The 13,111-nt window shown below is 40.8% G+C and overlaps 1 long non-coding RNA gene across 1 annotated transcript; it reads left to right on the top strand.

The window, feature by feature from the left end:
* The first annotated feature begins 524 nt into the window (after nt 1-524).
* LOC142078197 (uncharacterized) lies at nt 525-12,437 on the top strand. The gene is made up of 3 exons (XR_012672152.1): nt 525-599; nt 7,939-7,979; nt 12,330-12,437. It is a non-coding gene; the product is annotated as an uncharacterized LOC142078197 (long non-coding RNA).
* Nucleotides 12,438-13,111: the final 674 nt, after the last annotated feature.

Genomic DNA, 13,111 nt, shown 5'->3' with positions numbered 1-13,111 from the left:
CCGGGTGGCGGCGGCGGCCCGGCGGGACCGCGGCTGCCCCTTCGGCCCCTGCCTGCCCGCCCGGGGAGCGCCCTCCCCGCCGCTTGTGCCGAGCCTGGCGCTCGCCGTGCCGCCTTTCCGCCCCGGGGAGCAGCGCGGGGGGCTGCGTTGCCTCGAGGTGTTTTCCGGAGGGGGCAACTTGTCAAGTTTCACTCCTCCGGAGTGGGTCCGGGCCAGCGGCCGAGCCGTGGGGACGGGGCCAGCCCGCGGGTGGGGGTCAGGGTCGGGCCGGGTGAGGGGAGGCAGGGTCAGACACAGCCGCGGGATGGCCGGGCAGGGCCGAGGCCAAGCTGGGCCACCAGCCTCACGGGTCGGCAGGGCCCGCGGGCGGGCAGGGCAGGGCTGCGGCAGGGATGGAGACTGTGACAGGGACTAACGGCCTCCAGCTGTGATCGAATGGGGCTCCTGGGCCACGGGCAGGGCTGGGGGTGGCCCCCCGTGAGGCTGGGCAAGGCCACTGAATTCAAGCACTCGGGCCCCTGACACGGGCCGGGATTCGTCAGGGTTCTTCAGGGAGTGCACAGCTACCGGCGCAGGGGTCATCTCCTGGTGACAGAGGGGTAGGTGCCAGTGACTGAAACTGAGTGCTCTCTTCATTAGAGGGGTTCTCAAATGATCTTTAAGACAAACCGACTACAAACAGCCCTCAAATGGATTAGAGCGAGTAGTTTGGATGTTGAATTTCAGTAGCAACTGACTGTGTTGCCCTTTTGAACCTTGCGTGTTTCGGTTTTCCCTCATCGAGTATTCTCCTTAAAAGAACAGATGCATTGACTGCATGCATGGTTTTTGGGAGCAAAATCAGCTGAAGAACACAGCCCCATGCTGTAAGAGCCGTCTGGCTGTGTGCATTCATTGGGGAAAAAGTCAAGAGCAGTTAGTCCACGCTTCAAGACTGGCTCTCAAGGAGGCCAAGGCCACTGAGATTTGGGATTATTCATATTTCAAAGCCAATTTGCAATATAAAATTGTTTAGGGGCTAAAGGAATATAAGCAATTGCCATGTGTAGTTGTTTTCTTTTTGAGGGAGAGGTTTGTATTACTTAAAAATTGCCTACCATTGCTAATTTAGCGTCTGAGTGAAATGCTGTATTGTCTGGACTCCTGTATTTGCAAACAGAGCAGATGATAGCAGAAGTGCAAGCACTTCCTGCACAGCTTCTTGTCTGCAACCTGGACTGACCCCATGAACAGCAAGTGGGGGTGAGCAGTATTGGACTTGGAAGCTTTCTTCTATTATCACTGGTGTGTTAACCTAGCAAAACTGCTTGGCTTCTCTGCTGAGCTTGCCACGTAGTTCCATCTATAATGTAAACATCTGTCTACTAACTGCACTGAAAGCACCGTTTCATTTTGTGTAGGCTACCGAACAGCTGTCAGATGGGAGTAGCTTCGGTTATCGCATGTCTTAACCAATGTCCTAGATGCAAGAGGTTCTGAATGCCTTTATCCTTGCTTGACTTTCCTGGTTTTGGACTGGATCCTTCTCAGCTATATGTTTTCAGTCTCCTGGTAGACTTTTAAATAACCCCCAAGAGTGTGCTGGATGTTATCCTCCTATGGAGCTCGAATAGATTAGACAGGAGCATTGAGTTCATTGGATCGCTATGGATCCATTCAGTTCTTCTATGCATCTCCTATCCATTAGTGTCTCATCTCTAAAAGACTTTGTGATACTAGTGTTGACAGGCTGCATTGTGCTGTAGAAGGTTATGTCTTAAAATCATAAAACTATGAAAAGAGGATTCCCAGGATAGCATTACAAGCAACTGTAATGGCAGATGAGCTGAGATCTCTTAGAATTTTTTCCTGTCAGCATGGGCACACGTGTCACTTTCAAGGTGACAGTAGGCTATGAGTAAGCATACCTGTGCAGCAAAATATATCTGGAAATGTTTCGTTTGGAAAAAGAATGCTCTTCACATACGTTAGCAAGCATTTAGCAAACAAAAGCTGTGTTGAGCACTCACCAGACTTTTTGAAGTCAAATGGGAATTTCAAACCACTTGATCCTGCAGAGCAGGCTGTCCGTATCTAGAAGGAGCCTTGTAATGTTCATTCTGAAGTTAGAGAAACGGCCTCATTGAAGAGATGCTCATACAGATGTTTAGGCTTCAAGACCTTTGAAATTTGGGATTTTTTTGGCTGAATACCCCGCCAGTAATCTTTTAAGTTCTCTGTGACTCATCCAGGCTGTCTGAACTTCTCAGGCTGAAGAGAGGACGCGAGAGCAGGTTCACTTATGACAGAGCTTCCTGTGGTGCCTTGAACAGAAAGTGTTTAGAAAGACCTTTTTCATGATGTTCTGCTGATCCAGGTTGAGTTCAGTGACTGAACTAAAAAAAAAAACAGGAGAGAAAATGCTGGTTGTGGGATGGCGGCCTTGCCAAACATTTTCAGCCTCCAAAGAAGGCTTATTTTGGCAGAATGTTAAGCGATGCTTTTTGGGTTGCTTGTCATTTGGGGAGGCTGATGGGAAAGATGCTCCTCCCCAGGCACTGAACTATAAATATTTGAGTTTTATGCAACCAAAATGCCTCTGAGTAGACATGGAATAAGTGACGAAAAATGAGCTTTTACCAAACCTGTGGAATTCATTTGAACTTTGCCAGGTGTTTGGCTGTAAGACTGTGAGGTCCCATATTTAACAGCTCATATACTTTGCCAATAATATGTGAAGTGTTTCATTATCTTATACGCTGTAGTTGGCACACATCAGTTTGCAGACAAAGAGCAATGGCTTATGATATTTGTGGATTCCATGTGCTGCTGTAGCCGTGAGATGATGTGTGGTGTATGATAAGACAAATATATAAGAATGAAAGAGCTCATATAGCAAATATAAGATACTTTCAAGTCTGTGATAAGTAAACCCATAAATTGTTAAGTAACATCAGTGTTTTGATTTTTGACTCCTCTTATAAATGCCAGGAGTAAAAAACAAATGAGAGGCTTACCTTCAGCTCACCCAAGATGTTCAAGGATGAAGAGCTAATTTATTCTGAGGCTGCAAAATAACCAGGGCTTTTTAGGGTACTCATCCTAAAGGCCAAATTTTTCACAACTGAAAGCTTAGTTTAGGTGGACAAGCTTACTGGACCAACTGTGTGCTCACACCATGTCCCAATATCCAGTGAAGTATTTCAATCAGTATTGAAATAATTACTGCAAGTTTCTGGTTGGACGAAAAGGTCTTTGTGTGTATTTTTATGGATTTTTTTTCTCTTCGGTGCTTTCTCTGTTTTCTGCGTTTTAATCTTTCCAGAAAAAAATCAAAATGCTTGAAACTTTAACCTACTTCTAAGTAAATCTCTGATTGAACAAGTCTTTAACGTGTTGCTTTGCGGCGTAGCAATGTGTGTAAGCGTGCACTTCTTTAAGTATAAATGTTTTGCTGAGGTAGGGTCTAGGGATGAAAAGCGACGGACTATTTACACCAGCAGCTCCCCAGGCATGGGAATCTAGTGTGTTGCAAGAGTGGCGACGTTTGCTGTGGCAGTGCTTGCAGCAGCCTGTGTGGTCTGCCCTCCTGGCCCTAGCAGCCCGCCTGGAGAACTGGCAGGAGGGAGCTGCCCGGGAGACCTTGGTCCCCGGGTGAGCTCTCTAACAGCCCACCAAGGAGTCACGGGGCTGCTACCCAGCTGCAGTGAGCCCGGCAGCTCATGGAGATCTGCTGTGCCTCACCAATTGTAATCCAGAAAAAAACAAGCCCCAGGTACCAAGGAGAGCGGGGAGGAGAAAGTTAGACTATGGAAATCAGAACCAGGAGCTTCTCGCTTTCCTGTCTTCTGCAAGGACTTCGGCAGACTCTCGCGCGTTTGTGGTGGTTCTGCTGGTGGCTAAGACCTCTGTCAGATGCGTTTTCTTTAGACAGCTAGTGAACCTCTGTGTGAACGAGAAAGCATGTCATTTGTCTGATGCTGAATTTCAATATTTGTAGTATTTTTCCCCTTGGGGTGGTTTAGGAGTATAGAAGATGATTTTAATGAAATTTTTGTTATTATTTCTAGTGCATTTTCTGCGCTGTAAACACTGACTGAATGAAAAGGTCAAAGACAGTCCCATCCCCTGTGGGACTGGAGTCTAGCATTAGCCACCTGACCAAGAAATGATTAGACTAGTCAGTGGGGAAGACAAGGTGACGGGAGGACGGGGTAAGAGTAACATTGTGTATATTTGTCTAAATTAGTAGATTGTAATACCTGCTTAGGTGCAGGTGATCACTAGTTCCAAACAGCTGTTTCCTTTTGAAGGTATTCTTATTTCTTTGGGGGGAGAAATTGAGAATAGTGTATTTGAAGTTATCTGAATTCAGTGGTTTCTCATTGTCAGAGAAACAGGCACGTCTAAGAGATGCATGTTTTTCTTTGTATTTAAAAGAAGCAAAACCCAAGAAACTTCGAAAGAGCCCAAATCTTTTGAGGAAAATAATTAAAATAAAGCTTTCCACTGAATCTGTCTTATTATGCTGGTACTTTTGTGGTTAGTCTTGCTTCTAGTGACTGCACAGAGATCGTTCATTCATATTCCTGACGTGACTGTTGTGAAGCCATTTCTCTGGCACTGATGGTGTAGCGAGCAGTAAGACCAGAGGATTCCTGTATTAACTTTCTTTGTGCATTTGCTGCTTAACCTCCTTAACCTCCCTTTTGAAGAAACTACCTTACTTGAAGCAAGTAGCATACACAGGTCCAGATCTGGCAATGTTTTTCGGCCGATAGCAATTCGATATGCAATTTTTATTCTCCCAGCTTCCACAGTGGAGTTCACTATTTTATGTTGGTTGTCCAGACTCTCCATGCACTGGATGGACAGAAGCTTTCCACAGACATCAAAAATGATCAGCAGTTTGAGAATGGAAATCTGTGTTTCAAACAGGCATAGATTTAGAGAGGATTTAAGAGTGTCCTAACTATTAGTCTGTCATCCATTTTTGCTTGTTGGGCAGAAAATAATTCAGTATTGTCTAGCTTTTAGTGATAATACATCATGATTAGGATAGCAGAAAAATTCTGAGGCGGCTTGCTGGTACATTTCTGAGTCGTCTAACCCTGAATCCGGATCAATTACTGATGCCCTCTGAACAAGGTGGGAAAACCAAACATATCTGGGCCATATGAAATGTCTTCTAAATAGCCTTTGAAAACATGAGCATGAGGTAAATTTTGGTTATTATTAATAAGGTGGTGTTTGATTTTGAACTACTGCTTAAGTGAGAGAAACGACAGATTATTAGTTTCTATCAGTAATCACCTAAATGAAATTTCATTAAAAGATTTGTGAATAATTAATAAAATCAAATCACTGATGTTTTATCAAGTCTTTGTCTAAGACCTTAAGATAAATCTTGTGAAAATGTGCAATTTGCATGAATTGAAATAGAAAACCCAGAATCCCAGCTGCCTAAAACATAAACCTGTACAATGCAGAAAAGGAAGTTACAGTTTAGGATACCAGGAATTTGAGATATAATTTCAATATTCTTTCACCTTTGTTTTAAGACATCAGTGCATGTAGAATTAATAAGGCACGTCTGTATTTCAGTGCACATCATCTTTGGTCTAGGAGTGCCAAGTGTGAAAATAAATTTTTCTTATGTTGCATTTTCATCAGGATAAAATGACAGTTTTAGAATCACACAATGCACATAACAAGATAAGCAGTGCTGCTTCAGCACAACTTGCATGTACTGGTAGAAAGACATATATACTTAGAAAGCAAACGACAGCCTCGAAGTTATGGTGATATTGTAAGGCATTGGTATATAATGGTTATCTTTTATATCATTCTTACAACCTTGGCACACATGGTTTATGCTCAAGAATTTAATTTCCTTAGGTTTATACTTTTACAGTCCTTAAAATCTGCCATATATCCAAGAATGAATATAGGCAATTAAAGAATTTAATAAAACTCAGTATCTTGAGGGGGAAAAATATTAGAAAGCTGAGCATTTGTATCAACATTTTATTTACAGTGCTGTCTGTTCTCTCAATATATGCTCACAGCTCTCCGTTGGTGGTGGTGGGAATTGCATATGCAAGTCAAGCAGAATTAAGCTTTCATGAGCAGATCATTAACAGATAAATGTAGTATCTCTGTGCTCTGTAAATTAGACGTTGGTCTTAAAGAGGGTTTTCAGAAGCCCTGGTTATATTTTTTTGCTTAGCTAAATTTCATGTTCTTACATGTTATTTTTTTATCCAGTCTATAGTTTTTGAAAACAACACTATGCTTTATGGTGACTGATGATTTTTCTTTAAACTGAGTCTACGCATTGCCATGAAATATTCTTATATTTCAGTGTAACTTGGAAATACGATCCATTTCTTTAGGTGTAACTAATAATGCTCTGGACTCTTACCATTGTAATGGTGTTAATTCTTCTGAGTCTCTGTTAGCTGGTCTGGCTTGCGCAAAGAGTTTAAAAAGGCCAGGACCCTCAGACCACCGGCATTGCAGGGAAATCATATCTGAAAAGCTCCCAATCTTACAGTCCACCCTCCTGCTGATGAAGAGCATTAGCAAACTTGATTTGGATTTACCTGTGGATGACTATTTTCTAAAAAATAATGAAAGAAAGAAATAAATCAGTGCAGATCTTATATGACATTTTATCTGCTTTGATTTGTTGGTTGCTGTAGCATGACTGATGGAAAAGGAAGTACACTTTCTATTTTGCTACTGGGAACATGCTTAAGCATATTTCATTTATTATGGTACACTTCTGTCATTTCTCTGCCTTTCGCTTATACTTCCAAACACATTCTACCACTTTTTTTTTTACTTTTTTTTTCCAAATCCACATATTTTATAGTCATCAGTTCCTACTTAGTTTAAGTTCATATCCTTTTTTTGCACCTTGGGTCAATCATGCAGTTTCTATTTAGTCCTTACTTTGGAGAAAAGCCTTAGTGACTTCAACAGGTGGTCTCCTGGAATCACCTCTTCATTATGCCGTATTGAGTGCATGATGTCTGTTAGAGAAGTGCAGCTGAAATCACTGAGCTTGTTTGTCTGGTTACAATCTGAACTTGTAAGCCAAAATCTTTATCATCAGTCAGGCCCTCCAGAACTGCTCTTTGAATTTGCTTTATTCCTGAAGACTCTTCCTTCTCATCAAGCTACTTGCATGATGGTCAGAGCAGTAAAGAGAGACTACAAAGTCAGCACACTCCTTTCAGAGCCCAAAAAAGGAGGCATAGGAGTGTATTTGTGACTCTTGACAGACAGGTTCAAAACAGTCTGCTATTGATTGGCTTGTGCGTTGCCTCAGCAGCTGAAAGGTGCCGCCTTTGTTCAAATGATGGGTTGTGGAGTGGAGATGTCCTGTTCACATGTACGCATAAGGCATGTGCTGTAGGATCAGGGGAAATGGGATTCTGTGTTTGGTTTTATATCCAGAATCTGCTCTGTTAAGTTGCCAGGTTCCTTACTAGTTTCCTTGAATGCAGAAGCATGTCTGTTTTGCAGGTGTTTTGCTAAAATTATGTTTCGTTGTAAAGAACAGGTCTTATCCTGTTTTTTTTTTTTAAATGCTACATTCACTTGTGGAATCATATAAGCAATTATTAATAGCCAAACAGTAAAACAAAGTTGTGCATGTCTTTGATTTGGATTTACGTCTTCGAATAATCTTTTGCTGAGCCATGCAAAACGCTTCTATTGTGTGATTGTTTGAATCATCGCTAATGAAGTTGACACACCCATGATGTTGTTTTTGGCTTTGATACCTGGAGGACTTACTGAAGCGGCTGGAGGGTTTGGTTGTGTTCCACATCTCACAGCATCATGGGACACTGGGACAGTAGTTGCCTCAGGGAAGCAAAAGAAAATCAACACTGGCATCATCACCGTTCATCTTCACTCCCTGTTTGATTCTGCTCTGGTTCCTTTTAGGTTCTGACTTCTGTTCCTCAATGCAACAGCAGGAGAGCATCGTAAGTTGATCTGTGCAGAAAAAAAAAGACTAAAGACGGCTTGATCTCGATTTTTTAAGTATGTATCTGAGCAAAAGTAGGTGATACTTCAGGATTCTTTACTTTGGCAAAGGAAGTTTACAAAATCTAAATTCTAGACATTTAAAGCTAATCAGATTTAACCTGTGAATAAATTGAAAAATAAGTTAAGCAAGGGTAAGTAAGTATAGAAAAACTGCTGAGGTGTATAGTGGACTATCCATAAGGAAGTCTTTAAAACAAGATATCTTTCTAAAAGATATGCACTGTAAATCAACCAGAAGTTGTAGCCTGTGTGATCAGGAGGCCGGTCCAAATGGAAATGGTGGTTTCTGTTGAATTGCTAGGTTGTACCACAGAAAAGCAATAGGGAAGAACAGACTTGTTGCTCCTTTTTAAGTTACCTCTTGTCTTTTCTGTCAAATAGGCCTTATTAAAAATGGGTTGTATCTTGTCAAGGATGCTAAATCTTTAAACTCTATGGGTTTTTCATGTATTTCATTCTTAACCGAAAAAGTAGGCTCTCTTCAGGAAAAACAGCCACGTTAATAACTGTTAATTGTTAAAACTTGTTAAAATGTGCTAAACTTTTGAGGGTGTTGAGAGACTTTGCTTAGGTTATAGGGTAGGAGAGGAAAGCTCTCTCCCTCCCTTTTCTTTAAACTGTCCAGGTCCTGACCTCAAGTTTGGTGGCTTGCCTTGCTGTGCAGAAACCAAAGACTTCATCCTTTCTCCTCTTGCACCATCAGTTCAGGAAGCAGAAATAATGGCTCTCCTGAATGATGGCAGTGATGTTAGTATGGGATTTTGCTTGTGAAATTAAGTCTTCCCTTCCAGATGGGGAGGACCTAGCATCATCCTAGGTGGTGCCACTGCGTCGGCTGCAGGACAAGACCTGGCTTCTCGCACTTGTGTGGAATGTAGGCACAGCTGGCACACTGGCCATCATCGGCTACAAAGAAGTGCCCTAAATTTATTCAGCCCTTTGGAAGCACCCTGTTTGTGTTGGGCATACTTAGAAGCTCAGAAATGATATTAATATAAGTATGCCAATAGGTATGCCAATATGTAGAAGGAATGAAAGCTTCTATAATATTAGAGTAGAAAACATACAGGAATAACAGAATAGCTTTGCTGGTGGAGAAGTGGCATGATACATTAAAATTCAGGTTCAAATAAGCTAAATACTCTCACTGTATGCCTGTGGATTCCAATTAGAAGGAATATTATAATGTTGTGGTTACAATATTGATCACTTGGTTGGGCAACTAGCAATGAATGTGATATGCTAAGAGAGAGTAAAAAATCACAATAATAATGAAAAACAACTTTCTGTATAGACAGCATAAACATCATATGGGCGTATTAAGACAGAGCCTCTTTTTTTTTTTTATTTTTGATACCATGAATGACATTTTAGAGTAAATGGCCAAAGAACAAACAAGAGGAGAAACAGCTTGTGATTTAGGCCTGAGTTATTGTGCCAGTCATGGCCCAAAAGGTAACTACCAAAGAGTCAGTGCAGTAGCGATCACCATGTAGTGAAGCTCAACATTCTTGTGGGAGTGAAAGAGCCACAGAGATGTTAGATAAAACTGAGGAAACCTCTCTGAAAGGAAATTAAAACAGCCAAAATGTTAAATTTCTTGAAGTGCCATGAAATATAGGGGGTGGTTTTAGGGTCTTTTTGATAGATAGTGTGCATTTTCTCTCTGAAAATTAGTTTCTAAACAGACTAAAAAAGAATAAAAGAAATAAAAAGACATAACTGAATATGTGGAAGTCGTTCCAAATAAGGAACATACAAAAGAGAATAAACTTTCACAATATGCATGTCAAACCATAGTAAGGTACGCCAAGGAGATTTTGAATAAAATTGCGAAAGACGTAAAAGTAAATAATTTAACTGTTCTATTTCAAACACATTAGAAGTTGAAACTCTACTGGTATATCTGTAGAATCAGTATATGAGAGAAATGTGATCGCATTGTACTGATATTCAATATGGAGGAGCTTACAGCTGCTACAACATTTTTTTTGCAGGAGGTGAGGCAAGGAAATATATTCAAATTGAGGCAGAATAGTTTTAGGCTGAGTATAACATAATTTTTACGAAATTCTGGGGACAGAAGCTGCTTGCCCAGGAGTTTAAATGACACAGATATGGAATTGCCAAATTGTTAACTGGAGTCCTAGCTGTTACTAGTAGATGGATGGAAAGTGGCTCTTTGTGTTGCCAATCTAGAGTGTCTGACTTTGTAGCAGGCAGACTGTTAGAAGCTAGGTAATGAAGATTAGGTGAGGAGGCACAGGGATATGTATCGTGAAAGATTGCCGTGCTGGTTTTGTAGCCCTGCTTCATTACTCTACCGATTTTTCTGAAGGAGTCAACGTAGGGCAGTTGGATTCTGTGTGCTGCCTCTCCAAGAAACATGATCCACCACCTATCACCATTCCTCTTATAAAATTATGGTGGTGTTCAGTAAGTGGGAAAGTTCCCTTCTGAGAAGCATGTGAGAATTAAAAATTTAAGTTTGCAGAGTAAAGGGATTTTTCCGCTAGGGTCTTACTAGGTTGTCTGCGTACATAGGCCTATCGGTGTATTTATGAGAGAATGAAGGATAAGGTTCGCTTATTCAAGCAGTAGAGTCCTTTGCAGGGCAGTAGAAAAAGGTCATAACACTTAATGACTGAAAGATAAAGTGGCAGATGAAATTCTATGTTAATAAATGCAAAATAATCCATTTAGGGAGGAAAACCAGCTGCGACTGTATGTTATTCAATGCTAGACTCTGTTACTGTTCAGGGAAGAGACCTTGAAATAGTTGCAGGCAGGTCTATGCAAACTTTAGCTCACAGCTAGTCAAAACGATAAATAAATTTTAGGAATGAATAGGAAGGGACAGACAACTAAACAGAAACCATCCCTGACTTTGCTTAAATACAGGATAGATTTCTTGTTATTTGTAACAGGCCAAGTAAATAGATGTTCATTTACGTAAGTATTGACTGATTTCATAGGAAGCCAATCCAATTTAAAAAAAGCAGGCTCAAAGGGTGATAAAAGCATCAAAATGTCTAAATGAAACTTTTCCCCTCAAAAATTAAGTTTTTTGAAGTCACTTTGCAAGTTGCTTCTCCAAGCACTTGCAGCTGTGGGATTCACAGACTCTGTAAGTTGGCTATACTTAAAAAGTGTCGTGATTGATGTGTCATACCATAACTACGAAGAAACATCAGGCTGTTAGGAAAACAGTCTAGTGAGCAGCCCACAATACTTACGGAACCATTTCAGTATCTCTTAGCATGTAAAGTTGTCTGTGATCGTTGAATGGGCAAACATCCTTAGGTTTTTTGACATGTAATGGTATGGGGTGATGTTTATTACTCTCTTATTTTAGAGGTTACAAGCTACCTCTAAAAATCAATTTGTAGCAAATGACACTTCATGTGCAAATCATTAGTTTCTTCATGTGCAAATCATTAGTTTAAAGACAGAGTATTTCAATGTTAATTTTTGTCAGGGATGAAAAGGAAAGAAGATGCAAGGTGAAAATCAGAGGTGATGTTTTCTTGTGAGGGGAAGAGAGGTATACAGCTATGCAAATGCCATGCATATTAGCCAGAATTTTATTAACAGTTACCTTAGCTTTCTTTTCTCATTCCCATGCTTTCTGGGATTTGAAGAGAGAGGGTCATGCCTCCCCCTCCTTCCTATGCAATAAATAGTTAACAACATGGGCATTTTCAATGTCCTGGGGCAGTCCTTTGAGTTAACAATTAACACAGGAGAGACACCCTGTCAGTTATTGTTTCAGCCTCTCTTTCTGCAGACTCACAAAAGTATTCTGGTTGGTGGTTGGTAATTTCACACTCAGAAGGATTTCTGTTAGCCAAAAGGACTAGGTTGTTATTATTATTTCCTTAATGTCAGCATAGATTCTATAGGCTCTGGCAGAAATGATGAAGACAATTGGCCTTTCCTGTGCTTGAGATCTGACTGTTGCACAAATTTGATAATTTCCATCAGTTAAACTAAATAAATATGAATAATATATCTATATATGCATATAGATTTAATGAAATCTGTATCATTTGTTTGTTACCTCCGGACTACCAAAAGTTTTGGAAACACATGTTGATGTCCGTTGCCTTAGCAGAAGTTGCAGTAACTCTATTTACTTAGCATTATTTTTTTGGATAGGCATATTGACTGCTGTAAGTGACATCAAACTCAGGCTGAAAGTTTCCAAACTGAGACACGCTCTGCCAAAACAGAAAGAATTCTGTTATTGTTGAACTCTAGATGCCTAACGTGCAACTCTCAAACAGCAGTGCTGTGTTTTGGGAAATACTGATCAACTGGGACCCAGAAGCAGGCAACAAAAAGACATTGCTGGCTCCAAATGGCAAATTCCCTTCTCTGAAAGAGCAAAATGAAAGGAGGTAAGGGATGTTTACAGAGAGTGCTTGTTATTCCTCCTTACGCACTTCTAAATATGCAGTTTCCTATTTGAAAGAATTTCTTAGCTAGGTAAGACATATTTCTTGCAACTGATCAAATTAGAGGAAAATAAGGACAGGAATAAGATCAGGATGACTAGTAAGAATGAGAGTGATTCTAGAGCATACCGTTCAACTTTGATTATATTTTACAATTTACTGTAAATACCCTTATGATACTTTCATATTTTTGGGGGAATTCTTCAAACTTTTGCTCAACTAGCTTCCATGGGAATTTATATGAGTAATGACCTTGGGACTCTTCATGTGGAAATAATTATCCTCCTACTGGATGCTACCTTGTCAGCCTGTCCAGTACTACCACAGATTTCTGCATGTGTTCAGCTAGGCCAAACCTTGAGAAATGAAGCTGCATCAGGCTGCTTTGCTCTTCCTCCGTCCTAAGACCTGTATACTTCTAGAAAGTGCAAAGTTCATTCCTAGGCCTGGGAATGACTGACCAACGCTCACTTCTGTTTATTTAAGGAATTTCCAAGAAGTTGTAAAGGATAACTCGTAATTGGGAGTCTGGGGATGTACAATGCGACGCAATGACGTTGTCCACTCTTGAGATATGAACAATATAGTCTTTGCTGCTGGCACTGTGCTAA

This window comes from Calonectris borealis, chromosome 2 (genome assembly GCF_964195595.1).
Source record: "Calonectris borealis chromosome 2, bCalBor7.hap1.2, whole genome shotgun sequence".
Taxonomy (NCBI): domain Eukaryota; kingdom Metazoa; phylum Chordata; class Aves; order Procellariiformes; family Procellariidae; genus Calonectris; species Calonectris borealis.
Note: the sequence above shows the minus strand (reverse complement) of the source record. Positions and strands in the feature narration are given on the sequence as shown.